General features: G+C 41.9%; 1 long non-coding RNA gene across 1 annotated transcript; it reads right to left on the bottom strand.

Annotated features, from left to right (window-relative positions):
* Window positions 1-10,299: 10,299 nt before the first annotated feature.
* On the bottom strand, window positions 10,300-12,523 carry LOC140068880 (uncharacterized). The gene is made up of 3 exons (XR_011848608.1): window positions 12,192-12,523; window positions 11,808-12,083; window positions 10,300-10,373 (listed from the first exon to the last, which is right to left on the bottom strand). It is a non-coding gene; the product is annotated as an uncharacterized lncRNA (long non-coding RNA).
* Between the last annotated feature and the right edge of the window lie 1,891 nt (window positions 12,524-14,414).

The following is a 14,414-nucleotide window of genomic DNA, read 5'->3' as shown; positions in this document are numbered from 1 at the left end:
TTTTGTCACATTTATATGTACAGTTATAGTCAGTAGCAGAGTGAACCTAAAAATAACATAAAAGAACACAGAAAAACAAAGAAAAACAAGGGCCTGCCGGTTAATCTGGAGAAAATGAGAAGTTTGACTCAGTGGAGATATAGTTTGTGCAGTATATCAATGTTTATAATTTTTACATATTAATGCGTGGAGGCATATTATGACAGTTGTCCCAATTTGAAGAGTTTGGCTTAGTTTCTTTATGATTTGCTAATAAGGATTCCATAAGGTAATTATTATGTACAGCAGCGAGGATTTGGTGAGCCCTTAAGACAGCCATGTCAGTTTTTTGTCTGCAAAATAAGCATGGGTTTGCAATCCATGTGGTTTCTGTGTTGTGCCCACAAAATAAAACTACTTTCCCTGCAGCAGCTAAAGAAAAAAGGACATCCGTTCTAGGCAAATCCGACTAGAACTAGAAAAGCAGACAGTAAGGATATGACCAATGCATATAACAAATTGGGTATAATATTGCTGCAATGATTCACACCTGTTTTTGGTTTCAAAAATTCCAGCTGGGCTTAGTGGTTGAATCTCCTACCTCAATGATTTTCTCTTCATTGTCCTTTTAATATCCTCATTGTGTCTTTAATAGAATGTCTGTAAACAGCTTAACTCTTCAGGTATAGAAAGGGTAAAAATGCAGTTGTAATTAATTCTCTAAAACAAATCCATATGAATTTTAGGACATTGGGAGCTTTTTCAAATCTTTTTAGTCTTTCTTTTCTTTGAAGACATTAGTGAGAGTTTGCTTCTTTTGTTCCCTGCTGATATGGACAAAGTCGACCAGACATCCATCTGAGCGTACCTGCTGAGCAAATCGCATTAGGCCTCTGTCATTCTTAATGAGTTAAACAAATTATCGTGCACCAGCTAATCTATGGTTAGATAGTAACCGGACACCCTGGAAAAATGAGACTATCTGATCATAATAGTTTCAAACCTATGTATCTGTTACAATAATATTAAGATTAATAAAACTAATTGTAACTACAAAGCAGTTTTATTGATCTACAGATATTAGGATACAGAGCTGATAATATTATGAGGTTTTCATTACCAGAATTCCTAAAATGTAGGTCAAACACTGGGAAAAAAGTTGGTTTGGGTCCTGCACTTGACCCCGAACATGAATCCCATTAAAGTCAATGGGGACATGATTTTGACACCCAATAATGGCTGCAAAATGGGGCTAGTAAGGGTAAGAGGTCTGGGAAATGATGGTAATAACAGGGCAGTTGCCATGGCAAAATTGGGCAAGGGAAACTACTTACAATAATAACATAACATAAAAAAATGCAATAAACAAAGAAATGTAAAAAAAAGTAAATATAAAAAATGCTGTTAATATCAGTGTACTAGAAGACAGGTCGAGTAGCGAAAATTGGGCCTGACCACTACTGTTTGTTGCATAGGAGGCAGATAGAATGACATTGATTGGCAGCCATAAATTTTAAATGAATTCAACCACTTAAAAAAAACAGCTAAAGATAGTTATCTAGGCTCCTCTTGATCTTGATCCCAGCACTTGTCTTTGCTAAGCTTGGGCAGGATCACCTAGAAAAGAAACTTATATTTAGCAGAACCAATTATGCTAATATTGCATCCCCTTTCCACCTCCCTCTCCCATGCTCCCCTCATACACCAAAATAAAAAAATGGAAACACCTGAGGCTGTTGGGTTGTCTAAGCTACCACCACCACCTCACCATACAAGGGAAGCGTTCAGCTTTCTATTCTCTAAACAATGGAGAAACGGCGGTAGCTTAGCCCATCTCACCGATAAGACCTAGTCCAGACTTGGAGAGTTGCAAAATTGCTGGACTTTGAAAAGCTACCATTCCGGACAGCTTTAAAAGTATTATGGCAATGGCTGTCCCATAATACTTCATTCCCTGTGCTACTACTTTTAACTGCCCACTGGGTTAATGTAGTGGCAGCTGGGCCATGGGCATGAAACTCTGTGGTCGGGGGTGAACCAAGCTTTTCTGCTGCCTGAGGCGAGCCATAAAGAGACGCCCCCCATATATGTAATATATAAGTGAGTGTCAGGACCAGATCCATCATATTGGTTTGGTGTGAAAATAAAGCAATGGAAAAAAACATACAGCCTACAGTAGTATAAAATGCATACAGCATACCGCGATGTAGTATAAAATGCATATAATGTAATATCCACCTTGGTTCTGCTACACCTTAGCTCTGAAACATGTCTCCAATATTACTTTGTCTTCTTTTATTGTCCAGGAAGGTTCTGCCTCGTCCTCTACTTGGGGAGAGAGGGGGGCGCCGGGAGAGGGGGGAGGAGCGGAGCAAAGGGGGAGCAGAGCAGAGGGGGGTTTGGATGGGGGATGAGGGGGTCGTTATGCGGGGTGGGAGCCTGGAGTGGACAGGTGGGGCTGCACTTCGGGCAGGGGGATGTGCTGGCCGGCGGGAAAACAAATGTGGATGTGCCGGCATGCAGAGGGGCAGCATGTGCGATCGGGCCGCCAGCAGGACGACAGCATGGGTGGACGGCAGCAGGGGGATGGCAGCACGACAGCATGGGCGAATGGTAGACTCGGCAGGCCGTGCAGCGGCAGCATGGGCGGACTGGTGGGTGGCAGCACGGACAAGCGGGCCCACGACACTGCCCCCTCATGCAGCAGGTGGCGCACCGCCTGAGGCAAGATTAGAATCTCCTTCTTCCTTCCTCTTCTCCTGCCTTCTCATCCAGTGAGACTGGCACCACCATTTTCAGTGCACTCATGGGTAAATGGTAGCAAGCTGTACTGAAAATCTGTTTAGGCAAAAGACCCCACACCACCCAAAATAAGGAAAAATTCCCTCCCTACCCCTAGGGTAACTCCATGGAAACTAAATGAATTTATACAAACAGCAACTTTTTACAAAACAACAGAAACTTTTGAGAAAAACAGGAACTTTATTAAAAAAACTAAAACTTTATAGCTAAACAGAAACTTTTTAGAAAAACTGAACTACTTAGAAATGTTTTGTTCCAATGCAGAGGAGTAAAAGTTGTCAGAGCAATCTACACATTGCTTGTACACTATTGCTGGCCCAACAGTGGCCAGGTACTTCAATGCCATGCCAGGGGATAGCTTTTGAAGAGGGGGAGGAGAAGGAATTTTCGCAGCTCATGGGCATCACTGGAGTATGACTGGGGGGATGTCAAGGAGGAGGAGACACCTCACATTGAGGACGGTTTGTCTTTGCCTCTGGGCAGCCTTGTCTACATGAGTTACTACGGTTCATGTTCTAGTAACTACGCAACCAATGCTATGTTTCCTGCATAGTCAGCAGTGCCGTTTACTTGGTGGCCACCCTGCTGGATCCTGGCTATAAGGATATAGTCTTTTTTAGAAAAGATCGTATAAATAAAAAAGGGGGAGGGGTTTGTTTATATGTGAATTCTTGCCTCAAGCCTGTCCTGCGAGATGACATCAGTGACGCAAATGTTGAGTCCCTATGGGTGGAGATAAGGGGAGGGAAATAAAATAATAAAATATTACTCGGGGTTTGTTATAAGGCTCCAAATATAATGGAGGCAGCAGCGGAAATTCTGATAAGTGAAACGGATGTGGCTTCAAAGCATTGTGAAGTACTTATCATGGGGGTCTTCAATTACCCAGATATTGACTGGGGGGACAGAAACCTGCAGGTCCTTCAAAGGAAGCAGGTTCTTGTCAACAACAAAAGACAATTACCTGTCACAACTAGTTCTGGAGCCAACAAGAGGGGGGGCACTACTGGACCTTATCCTTACCAACAGACCTGAGAGAGTATCAAAACTGCAGGTTGGGGGCAACCTGGGTAAAAGTGATCATAATATCATTGATTTTGTATTACGCTTTACTAAGAGCGTTAGGGAAGGGGCAACCAACACTCTAAACTTCAGGAGGGCAAATTTTTTCAGCAACTAAGGGAAGACCTTAAAGGCATAGACTGGGATAATGTTCTCAAAGACAAAATCCCCCCCCCCCCCCAAAAAAAAAAAAAGGGACTTTTTCTCATACATTCTAAAACAGTCCTGTGAGAAACACATACCTTATGGGAAAAAGCATAAGAGGAAAAAGAAAAAAACAATGTGGTTAACTACTCTTGTAAGGAAACTAATAAGCGAGAAATATAAGGCGTTTAAGGTGCTAAAATGTGAAGGTAGTGGTGAGGCATTACAGGATTATAAAGAGAAAAATAAATCCTGTAAAAAGCAGGAAAAGGCTGCATAAATAGTGACTGAGAGAAAAATTGCCAGGGAGAGCAAAAATAAAAAAAAATTGTTTTTCAAGTATATAAGTGATAAGAAACTAAAAACTGAGAGTGTGGGCCCCCTTAGGAATAACATGGGGGTCATGGTGGAAGGAGGTAAGGAAAGGGCCAATCTACTGAATGTTGCCTTCTCAACTGTCTTTACCCAGGAAAATCCCCTGGTGGAAGACACAATCAGGAATAATGTAAATAATCTTTGGAATGTCAATAGTTTAACTCAGGTAGAGGTAGGGCGCCGCCTCACAACCACTAACATAGATAAATCACTGGGGCCAGATGGCATACACCCCCGGGTTCTGCATGAACTATGTACCGTGATAGACAGACCATTATTTTTTATATTTGAAGATTCACTGAGGACTGGTTATGTTCCACAGGACTGGCGCATAGCAAATCTGGTACCATTTTACAAAAAAGGATCAAAAAGCGATCCTGGAAACTACAGACCTGTGAGTCTAACTTCTGTGGTGGGGAAAATAATTGAGGGGTTTGTTGGAGATGCTATCCTGGAGTATCTCACTGTGCATAACCTTATAACCCAGCGTCTGATTGGTTTCTACGAGGAGGTAAATTCAAGACTGGACCTGGGGGATGCTGTGGATGTTGTATATCTGGACTTTTAAAAGGCAATAAAAACAATGCCGCATAAAAGGTTGGTATATAAAATGAGACTGCTGAGAATAGGGGAAAATCTGTGTATTTGTACAATGTACAAATACTTGAACGGACAGTACAAGGATCTTTTCGAAGATCTTTTTATACCTAGGCCTGTGACCAGGACAAGGGGGCATCCTCTACACCTAGCGGAGAGGCGGTTCTACCGTCAACATAGACAATGGTTCTTTACTGTAAGAGCAGTAAGACTGTGGAACTCTCTTCCGCAGGAGATGGTTATGACGGACTGTATGTACATGTTCAAGAGGGGCCTGGATGACTTTCTGAAGAGAAAAAATATCACGGGTTATGGGGATAAAACATTTATTTAATTCTTAAAGGTTGGACTTGATGGACTTGCGTCTTTTTCCAGCCTTATACACTATGATACAATGATACTATGATAACATAGCATCCTTGATTTCACGACTAGCAAGTGGTAGGAAATTAGGACATGCAAGTACACCCTAGTGGAGGCACTACTAGCTGAGTTCCTATCTTACATTGAGGGCTCAGTAGCAGTAAGAGGCCAACTTAGAAGGGAGGGTTAGCATGCCCACATGTTCATTTCGCAGCATTCACTATCCACAAGGAAGGGCCTGTTTTTTCCCATGATCACCAGTGCTGATTACTCGGTGGCAGGCCTGGGAACTTATCTATTTAGTAATCTTTGTTCAGGTACCTTATCTCCATAGTTAGCTTTACTCTGGTGCTCTATCTATGGAGGAGGGGAGCACCGTGCTCCGTGTTCCGGAGTTGTGGTGTCTGTAGTCATGGAGACCAATGTGTGATAATAACGGAGGCCCGAAGTGGACAAAGTGAGTCTTGAAAGTGGAGGGACATTGCTAGGTGACTGAGAAACTTCGGAAGCCTGGTGGGGACAAAAAGTCTCTCCCGGGAAAGGAGCATCAACAAAGCAAAGTTTTGAGGGAGCGGTGGGAACTAAGCTTGCGGTAAGTAAGAGACTATTGGAAAGGATAGTGCGAGGTCCCAAGAGGTATTGTTAAGCTTTCTCGCTATAAGGAGGCGGATAAAATGGGGGTATGAGTGTTTTACATGGATTCCATTACGGCATTCAGTCCGTTTGGGTGTAAGGTGCCTAGTTTATAAATCCAATATGATTCACGCATGTTCAAGGTTTTTATTCTATTTGTGTTATTTTCTGGTATTTGTTCAATAGGGGTTAATATGAGATTTTCAAATGAACAGTCATTTTCAAGCGTTAGATGTTTGGACAGACTTTGCTTCAGATAACCTGTTTTGGCTTTATGTCTGTGACCGTTCATTCTTATTCGTAGAGTCTGAACTGTGCGACCCAAATATTGTAGGCCGCATATACAGTTAATAACATATATAACAAAGTCTGAAGCACAGGAGAGTTCCTGTTTGATCTGAAAGGTTTCGCCTGTGTGTAAAGATTTCACTGAATTGGCCCCGGAATTGATCATTTGGCAGCATAGGCATTTTTTGTGACCATATTTATTTACTCCTTTTTTGGAGCCTGTGGTGTTCTTCTGGACATCAGTCGATCTAAGTTTACTAGGGGCTAGTACGTTCTTAAGGGTGGTGTTTTTTCGAAAGATAATCCTAGGTCTACTAGGGATAAGGTCCTTAAGATGTGGGTCCTTTAGCAAGATTCCCCAATGTTTGTTGAGGACCTTGCGGATTTCTCTGCTACCCTTGTCAAAGGTGGTAATAAAGCTGAGACTGAAGGGCTTTTTTATGGTGTCATTGTTGGTCTCCACTTTTTTCTCTCTCAGGCAATCTTTTTGATCGCGCACCAGATTTCTCATGTATGCTTCTTTGATAAGGGCTTTAGGATATTTCTTATCTAGGAAGCGTTTATTAAGAGTGCAGGATTGTTCCTTATAGTCATCAGTAGATGTGCAGTTTTTTCTGATTCGGTGATATTGACTAAAGGGGACATTTTTTAGCCATTTGGAGTAATGGGCGCTCCCATACTCCAAAAAACTATTACTGTCGACTGATTTAAAGTGTGTCTTAGTTGTGATGTTATTATGAATATCATGTGACAGTAGGAGGTCTAGGAATACAATTTCCTTGCTTTCAATATTCATAGTAAATTTAATGCCCAATTCGTTTCTGTTCAGATTTAAAATTAAAGGCATCCTGTTCCTCTCCACTCCAAATAAAAAAGAGATCATCTATGTATCTTTTATAATACAAAATCTGCGATGACCATTCGTGTTGTTTATGGATGTATAGGGACTCGAACCTCCCCATAAATAAGTTGGCATAACTTGGGGCGGCTCGAGTCTCCATAGCAGTACCTTTCTTTTGAATGTAAAATGAATTTTCTAACATGAACAAATTATGTTCAAGAATGAATTTAAGACTATTAGTTAAAAACGAGGTTTGCTTGTCGGGGAAGGATGTATGGTTCATGAGATACCAATACGTTGCTTCCAAACCCAAAGAGTGTTGGATGTTTGAGTATAAAGAAGTAATGTCTAAGGTAAGAAATCGATAGTTTTTCTTCCACTGAAAACATTGTAAATCTTGAGAGGCATAGTACGATGGTAGTTGGGTAACTACGGGTTGTAGATATAGATCTAAGAAGTGGGATAAATTGCAAGTTAGTGAGTCGATACCAGATATAATTGGACGACCAGGGGGATCAGTAAGGTTTTTGTGAATTTTTGGTAAGTGGTAAAAGATGGGTATGGTGGGATGTTCAATGGTTAAAAATTTTTTCTCCTTTTTATTGAGTATGTCGTTATTATATGCCTCCTTAACAGGGCATTATAGCAATCGAGGTGTGTTTTGATGGGATTATTTGGTAGTCTGGTATAGTATTTGTTTTCTCCCAGGATTTTGTAAGCCTCTTTGAGGTAATCTGAGCGTTCCTGGATCACAATCCCCCCACAATTTGATTATGCCCTCAGGTGAGCGGCTAAGTTTTATCATATCTATCTTTTTTATTACCACTACTACTCCACGAGGTCAGTGCACCTGTTTCTCTTCTTCTTCTTCTTGCTGATAGTGGGGACCTTAAGGCCACATTCATATGATATGCTTTAACTGCATTTTGAAACGCATTTCAAGTGCACAGAGAATAACTTCTCCTCTAACACACAGATGTGTTTAGTTATAAAACAAAACATTTCGGACTAATGTGTTCATGGAGGAGTTACTCTTGTTCTTCTCGAAATTGCATTTTAACCCCTTAGTGACGCGGTCTGAGAAGGCTCTAGTGACCAAGCATTTTTAGCGAATTTTTGCATGTGGCGGTTTAAAAAGCAAGTTAAAATGTAATAAAAGTTTAAATATTTTTTTTTTATTTTTAGTCTTATTTGGGGTCAAAAGTAGAAAAAGGGCTTTTTTTGTCATTTATAGCACATATTTTTCAATTTTCAAATTAACTCAAAATTAACATTATTAATGAATTCCCTATTTTGTTTTGATTGTTTTAATATATAATATGTACACATTTACATGTGCACATTTACTTACCCATTTCATGGAGTACCCCAAAAGTGCATTGTCCGTGTATAATGCACTGTGCCACGATTCACAAAGATTGTGCGCCCGATATCCTGCATGTGTCTCTTCCCCGCTCAGGTCCGCCGGAGTTCACCTTCTTCTTCCTGGTGTATGTAAGTGCATTGTCTTGCGACACAATTTGAATCTTAAATCCCGCACTCAGTCCAAATCAGTCACATTGAAGCCAGTGAAGCTAACATCAATTCTTCACTATCAGTAACAGTGATGGGGTGACATGATCAGTATAAGACACAGTCCTTATATAGCATGGTCATTTCCATCTGTTTTATAATGCTAAAGTAAATATTTCTCATGGTTAATTACATTTCTTCTTCAGTAATATGGAAGATTTAGGATGAGTTTATGACTTATGAAGCCCATCTTACTTGACATTCCCTCTATAGAGACTGCTAGTGATGTATCTGCTGGAAGAGATGAGAAGATTATTAGTAAGTCTATTCTTACATGTATATAATTATTGTAAGAAGTAGTTCATGTGTATTATACCTCACCATAAGATCATTGTTATTGCTATGGGTAACAAGGAGGACATAACATATCAAGAACTGCTTAACTGCATATTGCAGCAAACACCAACCAGTAACGCCCAAGGATCGCGGGTAGTAACCCGCTGCCGGTGGCATTAAATAGCTAGCAGTGCGATCTGTTCCTATGGCAGCCTCGGGTGCCACAGAAACCTGAGGCTGTCTCTTTTTACACAATGTATTACAATGTGTGATTTGCACATTGTAATAGATGTATAAAATCCCTATATACTGCCATACTGTAGTCTGGTATGGTATGATAGGATCAATCAGACAACCTAGGGTTAAAGTCCCCTCGGGGGTCTAAAAAATAGTAAAAATAGAATAGTAAAATTCAAATCACCCTCCTTTCCCTATAATCTAAGTGGCAACCGGTCTTCACCAGAGCCCACCGCAAAGCGGGTGGTCTTGCTGCGGCGTGGTGCCACCAGGTCATTCCACAGGTGCGACTAGCCTGTGGTGGCAGCCAAGGTCGAGGTGCAGAATAGACAAGCAGTCTTGGAATCGGGCACAAGCAGGCAGTCAGGGCAGGCGGCAGAGATGCAGAGGTCAGGTCCGGAGTCAACAACAGGAGATCAAGCAGGGCAGGAAGGGAAACAGGAACAAGGACGGGAACAACACTAGGAAGAGGTGAGTGCGGGCCAGGTGATGGGGCATATATTTGTGAAATATAAAATAATCAGATTTTTAGATTTTTCAATTACAAAATAAGAAGTAGATAACATTACAATGAAATTCTAGCAATTATATAAAATAAGAAATGAATATAATGACAATAATGAATAATAAAGAAATTATATTGGATGATATAATCTGCTATAACAGATATCGATGTACAGTAATCACCTACTGGATATTATGTGACTGCATTGTAGTGTCACGATTATAGTGATAAGACCTGCACCCCATGTAGTTCTATACCACAGAACTTCCTTATAGACAACAATATCCTCTGATAAACTTTCACGTCCTATAGTTTCTATATGCATGTATAATGTGTATTATGGCCAATGGTCACACAGTACTCTAGGTGCAGGCTACACTGTGCCAATACATGGATTACTATGGGTTAATTTAGTGACTATTCTAACCTACCATAGAGAGAAATTGGTAAATGTGATTAGTGACTCCAATGTGTAACCATGAATGTTTCTATATCACTATATAACTATAGTAGTGCTCAATTTACATTGTTTCTATACAAGAGGGGGTCATGAAATCACTTTATGATGAGACTAATGTATAGGTATAATGTCAGACATAGATAAGATATAGATAAGATATAGAGTGGCAGAACTGACCTTGGACGCCGGTAACCTGGTTATTATATCTGCAGGTAGCATATGTAGAATGGTGCTAGAACCTAAATGTATGGAAGAAGTTCTTTGTTAGGGGATTCATTTTTATGGGTAAATATCTAAAAAAAATGTGGTACTTGAAGCATGATGGAATATGAAAACCCTTCCTTCCCTCCCTCCCTCATTTTCTCTCATTTTGTATATCAGAGATAAATGTAACTTACTGACAGAGTGGACAGTCAGCCACGCCACAAAAATAACTCTAGGACCATCCTGCACCTTGGAAGCAGTGGTAATAGCATATGCTATTAAGGTGGCCAAGCCACTGTTTTAAGCATTCATTACCACAGGGCAGCTGTGGGATGTGGAACAACTCCCAGCCATTTCATATGCAAAAAGTATTAATTTCTTGGTGCAATCCCTTCAGCTGTGGGGGTCATATCCAAGAATAACAATCAAATTTCAAATGGCAACATTTATGGGATATTATCTTTACACAGGTACATTATATATATATATATATATATATATATATATATATATATGCAGATGAATTAAATTAAATGTAAATGCCTAGGTGAGAATACCCCTTTAAGGAAGATGATCAGGTTTCCAGATCTTTGCTGCAGTGAATACAGGATGGCTGATTTACACAAACTGCTTAAATAATAAAGTAAGACAGGGTAACAGGAACATATACCTATAAATGGGTCAATTCTACTCAAGCAATTTATGATATTTCTTGGAAACCAATAACTTTTTATTGATTAATGTTAGCAAAACTTCCACTTCCAACTGCAGACCACAGGCTTTCAATTTTAGTTGATAAATTACACTGATTCTGATTCTCTTTAATATTTGTGTACTTACTATTCTCATCTTTAATTTCCTCTGTTAGCTTCCATCTCCATTAGGGAAATCAGAACAAAGATACCCAATATATTTTGTCACCTTTCTATGCCAGGAATAAGCCCAACACATATTGCCTAACCTTTACCAAGAAAAGTAGCATCTCATAGCAGATTGATAGGTAACAGTCTCAATGCCCATCTGGGGTATTTTACTAGCAACACAGTGGGGCAGATTTACTTACCCGGTCCATTCGCGATCCAGCGGCGTGTTCTCTGAGCTGGATTCGGGTCCGTCCGGGATTCATCAAGGTAGTTCCTCCGCCGTCCACCAGGTGGCGCTGCTGCGCTGAAAAGCATCTGAACGCGCTGGAGTTTACCGGACCGGACCAAGTGAAGGTAAGCGCGTCCCAAGCCACACATTTCTTTTTTTAAATACGGCGTTTTTTCTGAATCCATCGGGTTTTCGCTCGGCCACGCCCCCCGATTTCCATTGTGTGCATGCCAGCGCCGATGCGCCACAATCCTATTGCGTGCGCCAAAATCCCGGGGAAATCGGCGCAAATCGGAAATATTCGGGTAACACGTCGGGAAAACACGAATCAGGCCCTTAGTAAATGACCCCCAGTATAACCAAGCAAAAGCACAAACCTTACAAGAGAAATTCCTGCCATATTCTGATTCTTGAGCCTTGTCAATTGATCTTGACTGCAAACATCAGTGACTCAGGGGCAGAAGTGTTGTTTCTCCATCTAAAATCATCTCATTACAGTTACATGACTTTAATTCCACTGAGTTCTGAGAAATCCTGATTTTTCTTGCAATTGAACAACACATTTCACTGCAGACCCTGGTGGCTGCTTGCCGACTGCTCTTCCCAGAATGCAGCTGTGTAGGATCACACTAGTATTAATTGTCATGTACTTACTGAAATAAAAACATGGGGTTAGAGACATATTGAGCTGGCTGACACACACTATTACAAATTGCCTCCATACAAATCAATATTTATGTTTTCAGATAATGCTATTTTACCTGTGCTCAATGGTTGGCACTGAGGTGTCAGGCATTGGCCGATGAGATTAATGAATGCTGCTGTTCCTCCTACCTGAAAGGATCTGTCAAAATATTTCATTTCCATTAAAAAATAAAAGTATGGTACGTTTTCCATTGTCCTCCAGAAAACATAAGGAAAGGTCGCTTTGAAACTGCCCGATCACAGCATAGTCCTCTGACCTTTTCAGAATCTTCCATTCTTCTATTGGAATGTCATTTATTAAACTTGTGTGGGTCATATTTCCAAATTGTTGTGTCTTAAATGACAACTGAAATGCTTTTGTAGAATGAACCAATACATTTCCAGGAGAAGATGCTTATAATATATCAGTTGGACGTTAGGATGTAAATGTTGCCAATTCATCAATGGTTGGAATTTATGGAACGTAGCCTACAAGGTCTGCTACTAAAAGAGTTTGATAAGAAGGGGAAATGTTAACATCCTGATAGAACATGCCTCATAAAATTATTAGATGTCACAATGCTATCTCTCATTGAGGTAAGTAACAGTGTCAAAAGGCTTAGGCTCCTATAAAGGGAAAAGATAGAAAAGCTTGGTCTAAGAAACCAAACCATTTCTTTTAGATCTTGATAATGTAAAAGTCACAATCTGGAAAATCATTAGAAGGATTTCATTAACAGTTTTGATGCATGTCCATCATAATCTTATCAATAAAGACTTTAGTTGGTTTTCATCAAGGCGTCTAGGCTAGAGATGAGCGAACATGCTCGTCCGAGCTTGATGCTCGTTCGAGTATTAAGGTACTCGAGACGGCTCGTTGCTCGGACGAGTATTTCCCCTGCTCGAGATCGAGCATTTAATTAAAAAAACACAGTGAAGAACAATGAAGAATAGAATAAAAACAGTGAACACAGTGAACACAGGATCATTTAAGTGAAAAACACAGTGAAGAACACAGTGAAGAATAGATTACAGATGTTCGGCACATCTGCTTACTTGTCGGGAGATACGCGCGGAACGGTGCGAACAAAATAGTATGTGAAGAACAATATATATGTGTGAAGAACACATTGAAGAACACGGTGAGCAGGACAGAGACAACGGGGAGCAGCACAGAGACACCGGGGAGCAGCACAGAGACACCGGGGAGCAGCACGGAGACATCGGGCAGCGGCAGCACAGAGACATGGGGCAGCGGCAGCACAGAGACATGGGGCAGCGGCAGCACGGAGACATGGGGCAGCGGCAGCACGGAGACATGGGGCACGGAGACATGGGGCACGGAGACATGGGCACGGAGAGCAGCGGGGCACGGAGACATGGGGCACGGAGACATGGGCACGGAGAGCAGCAGGGCACGGAGACATGGGGCACGGAGACATGGGCACGGAGAGCAGCGGGGCACGGAGACATGGGGCACGGAGACATGGGCACGGAGAGCAGTGGGGCACGGAGACATGGGGCACGGAGACATGGGCACGGAGAGCAGCGGGGCACGGAGAGCAGCGGGGCACGGAGACATGGGGCACGGAGACATGGGGCACGGAGACATGGGCACGGAGAGCAGCGGGGCACGGAGACATGGGGCACGGAGACATGGGCACGGAGAGCAGCGGGGCACGGAGAGCAGCGGGGCACGGAGAGCAGCGGGGCACGGAGAGCAGCGGGGCACGGAGACATGGGGCACGGAGACATGGGGCACGGAGACATGGGGCACGGAGACATGGGCACGGAGAGCAGCGGGGCACGGAGAGCAGCGGGGCACGGAGAGCAGCGGGGCACGGGACAGCGTATCTCCCGACAAGTAAGCAGATGTGCAGAACATCTGTAATCTATTCTTCACTGTGTTTTTCACTTAAATGATCTTGTGTTCACTGTTTTTATTCTATTCCTCACTGTTCTTCACATCTGTTAACTTGTCGGGAGATAATATACGCGCGGAACAGTGAAGAATAGATTGCAGATGTTTGCATACATCTGCTAACTTATCAGAAGACATTCTTTTTCAATTAATTAACACATTTTATTCCCAAACCATGGTCCCTTTGAAAAATGCTCGAGTCTCCCATTGACTTCAATGGGGCTCGTTATTCGAGACGAGCACTCGAGCATCTGGAAAAGTTCGTCTCGAATAACGAGCACTCGAGCATTTTAGTGCTCGCTCATCTCTAGTCTAGGCCATTGGCATGGGGCAGAAGCCCTGGAACAATCGCAAATGCTAGCACATGCGATTATTTTCA

The sequence above is a fragment of the Engystomops pustulosus genome, chromosome 7 (genome assembly GCF_040894005.1).
Source record: "Engystomops pustulosus chromosome 7, aEngPut4.maternal, whole genome shotgun sequence".
Taxonomy (NCBI): Eukaryota; Metazoa; Chordata; class Amphibia; order Anura; family Leptodactylidae; genus Engystomops; species Engystomops pustulosus.
This window is presented reverse-complemented; position numbering and strand designations above follow the sequence as displayed.